The following is an 11398-nucleotide window of genomic DNA, read 5'->3' on the forward strand; positions in this document are numbered from 1 at the left end:
AAGAAGTGCCCATCTCCACTCACAAACATGTCTTATTTTTTGTCATAGTGTGACCGTCACTCCGTAGAGGGCCACAGGAAATGATACAAGTGATAGTCAAGAACAGGCACGGACAAAGAGTTTTCCCCCCCAAGTTCACAATTTTTATTATTATGAAGCAAATAAACTAACAACATGTCTAAGAAACAACTTTAAAAAGATACTAAGCCAGAGCACGACAAGACGGCTGGGCACGGCCACAGGCACGGGGGGGGGGGGGGGGGGTCCGATAGGACAGAGCACTCACCTCACTCCGTGCCCAACACATGCACACACACGCCAAAACAATCAAAACGTAAAGGGAAAACCATAAATTGTGAAGGACGTGCAAAATTACCAACACACACACACACACACACACACACACACACACACACACTTAAAGGGGTGTGAAGCTGGGGTGAGAAACTCTGAACACCGATCCCTCCACCGTCCAAGCGGCCACACCATCACCGGCCCTGCAGTACTCACGCAAAGAAAAGAGAACACAACAAGTTAAAAACCATACAAAGACAACTGCTGCAATAAATATATTAAAAACCCTTGGGGGAAAATTAAGGGAGTTAAATGCCACAGAGGGCTAAAATAACAGAGGGACTAAAGAACTAACAGAAATCATTTAATGCAACAAAAAAACGGGATACCAAAAGAATACAAAACAACAAAACAAGTTGAACTAGTTAAACAAATGAAACAAATAAAACAAAACAAAACAGCAGTGGCAGTCTGTCTATAATAAAAGAGAACACAAGCCAATTAAATAACAATTCTGCCAAACCAATAATAAAAATGCATGAACAAAGAAAGGTGGCGTATTACCTCGACACAATTCACTCTACATGTGGTTCAATATGCGGGGTACCCAGGAAGCAGGACCTACAGCAGGACAAACCATGCAGAGGGTAAGCCACACAATCAAAAAACAAATATCACAGAAGAAATAAAAACCTGCCACACAATATGTGCGCAACACAGTATACCAGGGACCATGAGGAGGCAGCAGCAGAGTCTGCCGGTTTAAATACACTGATCAATGAGGAAGTGGGTGGAGCTAGCCTGCTGTCTAATCCTACGGTGGCCTGGGAGGGACATTCACTACTGGTCACAATCGAGTTGGGTTTTATGCTGTCTTACTGTCGTACAGAGCTTTATTTTGAACAACAGTGATCAACCCTACTACAGTGAGAGAGCCAACACTATGAGGGTGGTAAAAAACAGAAACAAGGTCAAGGACCCAGACCACTAGCAGAGTCCAAGTACCAGAAATCCCTAGAGTGGCGAGCATTGCTCCTTTTTTGGCTGGACTGCAACTGCAGACTGCAACAACTGCTGAGCCAGTCCTATAGTCAGGCATGTCTCTGACTGACTGACTGACTGACTGATCATATTTCCACCACTGGTCACTGGACAAGTGCCTTGTCACTGAGTTGGAGTTTCTGGATCAAACAGGTTTTGTTAGGGGTGTAGCTTTATTAGAGCTGCAGCTCATTGGCCCTCATTTATCAAACGAACGTACGGCAGAAAACCGTGCATACGACCATTTCCACGCAAGCTTCGGCATTTATTAATTTGGACGTGAGCGGAAGCTACGATCAGATCTCACGTCAGGTCTGAGCTCGTGTACGCGAATAAGAGTCTGGATTTGCGGTGCAGCAGCAAAATCTGGCTGAGTCTGTGTCAAAGAGGTTTGCGAGGTAAGTTGGACCCAAATGCAGTCAACTCTTGGGGAACAGTGCAGACAGGTTTATTAACAAAACGGGAACGTGACATGAACAGACATGATCAAACCGTGAACGTGACATGAACAAACCCTGAACTAAACAGACGAACCGACACAGACAAAGGGAAGCACAAGGACTATATAGACAAGGGAGGCAAGGGTGATTGAACACAGGTGAAACACATTAGGGCGGGGCAGACAATCACCACAGACACAGGACCAAGACAGGAAGCAACACACAGACACACAAGGAAACCAATACAAAATAAAACAGGAAGTGCAAAAACTCCAAAACAAAACTAACAAAAAGTGTCTGCCATAGCAAACCATGACAGTCTGGAAATAATTATTAAACAAACCTCAGCTGTCATTAGCATAAACAGTCACATATTTAGAACAGATCAAAACGGATTCTTAAAACGAATAAAACAAGATAAAAAAAATTTGAATTTTAAAAAAGCCCACGTTTTTTACTGATACCACTTTTTTGTACAATAAAACAATATGATAGGCTAAATAGCCTGACATGACATCTAATTATTGCACATTAAAAAATAATTGAAATAATAATAAATACAAGCAGAAATGTGTGTTTGCAAATTAACTCATGGCAAAATTGTGTAATTGTTTTTTGTTTTTTCCGATGGGTGTGACACAACTGGAACAACAATTAAAAGCATCTAGTGAGATAATCATTGTTGCACTGTGGTTGGTCAGATGTTTACTCACTCCCTTATTTAAACAGATGCTTTGACAGTTATCAAATCATAATGATGGCAGATTTACTCGTTTTGGAGGAACAATACGTCAGACGTCAGACGTGAGCGCGTTTTCAGAGACCGCAGGGATCTCCAGATTGCTGGGTTTCCAAATTTGGTTGGAGCAATTGATTGCACTCATGTGCGTCTGAAGGCACCATCCATGAATGATTACGCATTCATCAATCGCAAAAACTACCACTCTATAAATGTACAGGTGATTTGTGATGCCAAGCTTTCACTTTTAAACGTGGTGGGCAGGTGACCGGGGGACACACACGATTCTTTTATTTTTCAAAACAGCTGTGTTGGCGCGCGGCTGCAGGAGGCGGCGCTGCAGAGCCAAACTCATCTCCGTCACCCTCTTCCACACAGCGGTTTTATGAGCTCCTTTGATCCCACTCTTCAGACTGCCAAAAAGCACATCCTTATTTTGCGCCACCTCGGATGTCAGGATGTCGATCTCCATCTCTGAAAAGTTTCGTTTTTTGCCAGTAACTCTTCTCTCCATGTTTGACCTTAGTGGGCGAGGCCTCCGAACCAGGAATATTTAAGGGCGTAACATGTTAATGACGATCGAATTCAGCCGCCGCATTTATCAAGACCCGATCATTCGTACGCTGGGATTGCTCAGATACGAATGTTTCATGAATCACATGTGGATCCTATCGTACGACCAATTCTGCGCTCAGATCTGCGCCTGTTTTCACGCAAGATTCATAAATGAGGGCCACTGTCTCTAGATTTAGAGACTTTTTTTCAAACAGACTGGGTATAAACCTGGTTCAGGTCTGGACCGTGTATGGATGGCGACAAAGGGTTTAGGACTACACCTCTTGACACAGGCTGTCTACTCAGCTGCTCTGGTTTCCAGACTGCTCGGGAACTGCAGGGAAGAGGAGGAGCACTTCCAATACACTGAGCGTTGCCTCCTTTACAGCAAATAAACTACTTTCATTCCATGTATCATTATTACTAAAGGAGGCAGAGGAATAACTAAACATAAGACGCACAGAGAAAGAAAGCAGGAGAGAGGGAGCAGGAGAAAGAGAAATCATCAGTAACGAGGCTTCGTACTAACGACTATGATCAACTCTACATATCAAACAGAGGGAGTTAGACATAAAGACCTGCCTCTAATAAAAGTCTGTTACATTCTGGAGCTGAAGTAAATAAAGACTAAACTCCTGTGGATCCAGATGGAGGCTGTGCTCTGTGTCAGAGACTAAAAAAGAAAGATAGTCTGTCTCAGGCCCCGGTGGTTCACCTGGTGGTGCGCATGAAATATGGGCATTGTCTTTGCCACAATGGCCCAGGTTCAAGTCTGACCTGTGGTCCTTTGCTGCATGTTATCCTCTCTCTCTCTCTCTCTCTCTCTCTCTCTCTCCATCTCTCTCTCTCTTTCTCCCTCTCCAGATATATCTGGAGAGAGAGATATAAACAAACTCTTGTGCTGTATCTTACTTGCAGGAATGGTTGTCGGATGCTTTACTGTTTTATCAACAGGACATTTACATGTACTTAACATATAAAACTGAACGTTCTTGACATTCAAGCCCTTGTCAAATGAGGTAACACAATGCTGATGAATAGAATAGAATAGAATAGAATAGAACAGGTTTACTGTAGTCAACAGTTTGTTGACTACATTCATTGCATTTGAGATAAACGAGTCCTTTTAGGACTTTTTCTTTGCCATGGGTATCCTGTAGCGGTACCCTGAGGGGAGCAACTCAACCTCAGGGTGGAGGGGGTGTGTTTTGTCATTGGTCATTGTCAGAGCTTTCCTGTGTACAGCTGTGCTGTTGAGCTCATCTAACGGCTTTTGTTGGCAATCTCCTATTTTCCCAGTTGTCTTAACAATCCTGGTCAGCTTGTTTTTATTTACTACTGTCAAGTGCCCATAGCAGACAAATATATTAAAATCAAGGATGCTCTCTATGAGGCTGAAATACACTCACTCCAAATTACCTTAGTTTCCTAATTAAAAACCGTCTCTGGCTGGTTTTCTTAAATCAGCATTGTCTGTGAATGTTTGTCACAGTCACAGACTCTGCCAGCTCGTAAGTTGTATCATGACAAAGCATTTAATTTAAAACATAAAACCATTATTAACACTAAAAGGCACTAAAAGTGTAAACATGGGCTCAAATTAAGGTCAAAAAGATTTTGAGCTTGTAAAGTGATGCTCACAAATAATTACTAAGATTGTAGTTGTAAATCAACCTTTGTCAAACCTCTACAACAGCACAAACTTGAGATTCTTGTGAAGATTTATTTTACAGGTTTGCAAGGGTTGATTTACAACTTCAAACAACTTTTTGACCCTAACTTGAGCCCATACAGGAATCAGGAATAATATCCAGAGGCTAACAAACTAACAGGTTAAAAAATACTGAGTCTAGTCAACGGATCTGGTGAGCCCCTAAGTTCCCACATGATATCTTGCTAAATAATATAGTATAAGCATCCACCGGAGAATTTGTCAAGTTTTTCATTCCGTTGTTCGGAGTTGATCTGGAGACGTTACTGATCCTCAGCGACTTTGTCTTTGTTAAAAACGACCAGCGTTGTGTTTGGCGACTCTCTTCTGTCACTCTGCGAATTTACATATAAATAAACGGACACATTTTATGATGTAGGCCGAAAATGAGCTTCCCCTCCTTATCAGATCAGCAGCCGCCACTGATGGGTTTATAGTACTGAACAATACTAGGTGAGTTCATGAGACTGTTTGAGGTTGCTTTGGAGGCAGAGAGTTCATTATACTGTGTTCTTAGCAGCAGAAGTTTTTGATGTACCTATGGACATCCTGTTAGTTAGATTGTATTCTAAATTCAATGCCAACAGCAATCATTCATGCTGCTTTGTTCTTTAGCTCAGCACCACCTGGATTGCTATGTTGAGGACCAGGACTTGAGTTCTCCTTTGTCAGTCTCGTCCTGGAAGGAGGCACCCTCCTCAGCTTGTTGTCCTCCTTCATTTCTTCTTCTTCTTTCTTCATTTCTCTACAGCGGGAACTGATCCAGCCACATTGTTAAAGGGCAACACATACTGGTAAATACAGTCACAGTTCTAAGTGTTTCAGGATGGTGATCATCACAACAAAAAAAAAACTTTTTTTGGTGAGGATTTAAGGATTTCCCTATGTTTTTACATCGACGACCTGAGGTTTGTAATCTGTTGGGAACATCACGCAAGAAACATAAACTTTGTGCAGTCTACTTTATTTTAGGTAACTTACCTCCTGGTTGCAGCTCGGCCCTTTCCTCAATCTACTTGGCACTGTTATGCAAAAGTGATTATGTTAAAACTTTTGGCTATGAAAAGATATTTGAACCTCTGTTGCATGATTTATTAATTCTGGAACAGCAAGGCCTACATATTCCACATCTTGGAGTTTTTATCAAGGGCACAATACAATGTGTTGCTGCGGATAATCTAGGAGCTCATGGGATAGCTGGATTTGTAGAGAATTTTTCAGGAAAATATTTCTGTCGATTTTGTACAGCTCAGCTTTCTGACATCCAGACGCAGGAAGTAAAAACAGGAGTTTTTGAGCGCAGAACCAAGGAAGTTCACCAGCTCCACATCAAGACAGCTCAAGAAAAGGGGATAAGCTGCTTTGGGGTAAGAAGGTCTTGCATTTTAACTGACAGCCTTTCTCACTTTAATGTGACAACAGGTTATCCACCAGACATCGTCCACGACCTATTCAGGTGCATTCAGGTGCTTATATCTAAAAAGTTGTTCGCTCTTGAACACCTCAATAATCTTATCCATTCTTTTCCTTACAAAGAGGGAGATAAAAATAACCGGCCTCATTTGTTGCCAAAAAATTTACAGAAGAAACACACAGTAGGTGGGAACGCCCACGAAAAATTGGTGTCTTCTTCGGTTACTCCCTTTCATTGTAGGAGAACTTGTTCCCAATGAGGAACCTGCTTGGCAGTTGATTTTGGATTTAAAGGATTGCAGAATTGGCCGTTGCACCTGTTCATACTCTAGAATCAGTTGCCTACTTGGAGTGCAAAATATCCGACCATCGAAAACGTTATCAGGAACTGTTTCCAGATCAAAGGTTGTTGCCCAAACATCATTTTCTGGAACACTATCCAGAAATGATAAAAATGTTTTGGTCCTCTTGTGTCATTATGGACTATGCACCTGAAATCACTACTGTAAACCTTGCTCAAAGTGTCACTGTTAATGGCATAAAGTACAAAAAAGGTATGATAGTTGTGTATGGATCATGTGGTGGTCTGCCTGAATTTTCAGAAATAATTCAGCTGTGCATTATAAGAAATGAGTTGAGTCTCATCATTAAAAAACTGACCTCATGGTACAGAGACCACTATCGAGCTTTTGAGTTGTATCCAACAACACAGTTTGCAGTGGTTGAGCTGAAGGAGCTCTCTGACCAGTATCCTATGGCTGACTATAGAGTTGGATCCTTGCGAATGGTTACTTTAAAAAGATTTGTACATGTGACAGGTAATTTCTTTAAATGAAATATGGTAAAATGGTTTAACCGTTATTAAAACTCAGTTACTCCTAAATAAAGTGTTGCAATGCTGAAATTCATTATGCAAAAGCTCATGAAATTTATGTGAGAAAATTATTAAGTGTTTTGTTTTTATTTTTCAGAATGAACACAAGATGTCTGCATCACTGAGAGTTGTACTTGGAGTGGACAACGCATCAAAACTAACTCTGCCCAATGGGATGCCAGATTCAGTACATGCTCTCAAAGAAGATATTAAAAGACAATTCAGCTTGCCTGGAAATTTCAGACTGCAGTATAGAGACATTGAATTTGACAATGAGTTTGTGAACTTGACAGAGATCTCAGAAATCAAAGAAAAGAGCACTGTTAAAGTCATTTACTTAACAGATGAGACAGACACAACCACATATCAACCTGGTTTACAGTGGTTACATGACAGTTCTTTGTCCACAGCATCAGACACAGATATACTTTCCTCCGCCGAATCCACATCTTCAGGTTCTTCCCTTAGGTCACAGCCATGGCCCCAAAATTTCCAGATACCTCAGTTTAATTTTGAGGTACAGATTCAGTTGGAAAGGGCCAACCAAGCCTAAACTAAAGTCAGATATACCTGATGGTTTGGCATCAGAAATTGTCAAATACAAAGTGTATCCTTCAAGTTCAGAGTTTGATGATGTCGCCCAGGCCCTGATAACAAAGTATCCTTGTTTAAAGGAGCAGGGATCAGTTACCGGCTTCTATGGATGGAAAATTAGTTTGAAGTATAAAATGGCAAACTACCGCACAAGACTGAGGAACATTGGCTGCCCAGAGTTGAGCATAAATGCCGTCAAAGAGAAGCGAGGTGCCATGGGTCAAGGTCCAAACCAGGTGAAGAAGCCAAAGAAAGCAGAGGTCAACTTCTGTCCTGATTACCCAGCAGGCGGAACCAAAGAAAGCCTCGAAAAGGAAAGGGAAGCACTTACATTAGAGGTGAAGAAGAAGAACAACCATCAGCTAATCAACAGTAAAATGGAGAAAACCTTCGCTCATAGGAGACGAGAAGTAATTGAAGATATGCCCTTCATAGCAGAGTTTAAAAACAGATGGCCAGCCCTGTTTTCTGACAAAAATTGGCAACTGTTCTTTTGAAGTTAGAGATTTTTTCATGTGCAATGTTCAGCAGTTGATGGCTTGCTCTAGGAGTTACATTTCATATTGACCTCAGCAGCGCTGCCTATATCACACAGCACAGCTTTTGACATTTTCAGTAAACATAACCTCCAGGTTGTAGTTAACCAAATGTTTAAGTTACCTATAAAACTTAAATGGTTTAACAAATGTGGATTTAATCAGGTGTGGGGGTAAAAGCGTAACATGATATATCTATACTCTTTATTTTTATTTCATAAGTATGTTTTAAGTTTTTGTGAATGTGTGTGTATACTGTACACATACACAATTATACACATGTTATGTGTGATAGTCCCCAACTTAAATTGTATTTATTCAACTTTTTGATTTAGCCAGTACAACTAGGCTGTTGCATTAACACAAACCTACCACATTACTAATGTCCATTTGTGTTAAGTTAATTGAACTCAATCATATTAAGTTAACCTAATGTGTTGTCAGTAAATCCAACATGATATTGTTGTGGTTATGCAATATAATAATGTCATGTCGCTTTAAAGTAAGAATATTAAGTTAGATTTACTTAATATGTGTTGTGAACATTAATAGTGGTTTGCTTTTCCTGTTTAAACAACACAGTTTTGTGGGACCGGTTGACATAACTCAGTTAAGTAAAACCAACATTTCATTTCTAAGAGTGTACGTTATATGCGCTTGATATGTAGCCAAGCTTACTTCTTACCCACCTTAGCTCCACTGTCTGTCAGTTTTTGAATTTCATAAGCTTTATAGTCTGGTGAATGTTTCCATTTTTCTCTGTATTTTGGATAGGTGCTCCTGTGGAAACTGTGCAACCATGCCCACAGAAGCTGAGAATATCTGCTGCTAGGAGATACCACAGGTAGCATTCTCACTGGACAAACTAATCACTAATTTTTTTTGATTACATTACATTTATAATAAACCATAGCATTTACCATTTGTAATTCACTGTAGGTTACCAGACGGCTATGGGAGATCCAGGAAGATTTACCATGTATGGTAGACCGTCCTGGGTTGGAGCCGCTCTGCCTCAACGTGTTCTGCCTGCAACATGTACCGCACTGACTATGGTCCTTTACGGTTGAGAGGAATACACCAGTACGTTTTGCTTCTTTGTTAAAACATAGTTTCAATCTAAATAAAAGATGTTAGACAGTCTTGTTTTACTTCAGTGCACATAATTTTACAATGGTAATAACACACCACAAATAGAGTAACACACCCTCAAATAAATTAGTTTAGCTGCTCTTTGATTTGTAAAGTTCTTCTATCAGCAGATAGTGTGCATATAATATATGAATTCAGAGGAGTCATTTCTTTAGTAACAATCAAGCATTTATTTACATCAAATGAGGCACGTATAATCAGTGATAATAAAAAACTGTAGGATTCACTGGATCCATAAAAAAAAAATTGTGAGACACAACGTAGATATATGTTTGCAAGACTAAATGCCCTGTCCAGTTGTTTTAGTCAGTACAGGTATCTCGCCTATAGGAGCTTTGTGAGCTGGTGCTTCCTTGGTTGCAGAATCTGGGTCGTCATTCCAGCCTGCGTGGTCCTACACATCCATGCCGAGTTTCCTGACGCCACATGCCAGTACGTGGGTTTTAGACTGGACCATGATAGAACCGGGACACAGAGCTGGATATGACCTCCTCCTCCTCAGGCCGCTCCAACTGTGTAGTGAGGTCCTCTGGGACGGGGATGGCCAAAGCAGCTTCTGTGTATGGTCCCAGGTCAACAAAGACTTTTCAAATATGAGGTCCACCACATTCCCTGTTTGATAAAACACAAAAGATTTTGTTTACATTTTTCACTCTTTTGTTGTTTTTTTACAAAACAATGACTGGAAGTCTGTTTCTAAATACCTCCTGACATTTTCTTTACTGTATTTTGTTGTTGGTGGAACTGTCATAACATTATACCTGCAATACTTAATACAATGCGTACAAAACATTTTTTGCTTGAAAAATAAAATAATATAACACTTATAGAATGTCGGCTCAGTCTTAACTGGTTTAGCTCTGCATTCTCCCTTCACGGCCTTTGGAAAGTCGACCTTGAACAGTGGTTCACCTTCTTTTGTTTGGGCTTGTGGTCGGTCAGCTTTTTCATTGTAGTTCGTGGCAGCCAGGTAGAGTCTGGAGGTACAGTAAAGAGAAAATCAAAGATGTTAATGTTGACAGAAACCTTAGCCTACACACTCTCACAAGTTCTAAGTAACCAAAGCTTCATTTACCTGCACAGTATTCCAAGACTGAAAAATGACTGTTAGGTTTATCAAAAGTAAATGCACTTCAGATGGCTACAGACCTGTACTTCTGATGTGAGGCTGAAGAGTCTTCAAGGATAACTGTGTGCCTACAGTACGCATCTCCGCATCTCTGAATTTTACCGGCTTGACTTTACAGACAGCTAAAACGCCTTTCAAGTGTGATAAAGTTAGCTGGTTGGCTCTAATCCATGTCACACAGCGATACCAAGCAGCAGAATTGCATACAATCTGCACCCGGCTATACCCGGCTGTGTGGACGAGGTGTTACACCACTCACACGGACGACACTCGTGGTGTAGAAGAATGTTCGTTTATTGACTTCACCGGCGAAAACTCAGCAAAACGGCAAGAGTAACAATACAGCAGCACCAGGCACCTGCGTCAACACTTTGTCCGGGCTCCGACTACCAACTCACATACATGTCTACTTCCACGTGATGTGGCCTGTGGCTATGTTCCATAAAACAAACTACTGCCACCTGCTGGCGGGTGTAGTCCATGAACTTGACCTTTTAACCACAGAAAAACACTGTTTTTAACACTAAATAACCATACGATGAAATGAATGTATTTTAGCACATGTTATAAAACATTAACCCCTTACAGGTGCCACAGAGGCAAAACGTTAGCCACATTAGCTGCCGTGCCAACAACACACGCAACAGGCTCTTGTGTACATACAGTAAAGCAACATAAAATGGTAAAACTTAAAGCTCCCAAGTTTGAAGTTGGGTCTCGGACAGTCGGTGCTGATCCGTGCTTTATAATACCACATTGTACTGGCCCTCGTTGAGAAAGCAGTCCGACATGAAATGGTTAGCCGCTACAACTCCTAAAGTGTCCATCAAAAATAAAATAAAACCAATCCACTGGGTCTTCAGATCCTCAGACGTAGGGGGTAAAAAGACTTCTGTGTTGGTTTGTACAGTCAACAACTA

This window comes from Seriola aureovittata, chromosome 10 (genome assembly GCF_021018895.1).
Source record: "Seriola aureovittata isolate HTS-2021-v1 ecotype China chromosome 10, ASM2101889v1, whole genome shotgun sequence".
NCBI classification, from domain to species: domain Eukaryota; kingdom Metazoa; phylum Chordata; class Actinopteri; order Carangiformes; family Carangidae; genus Seriola; species Seriola aureovittata.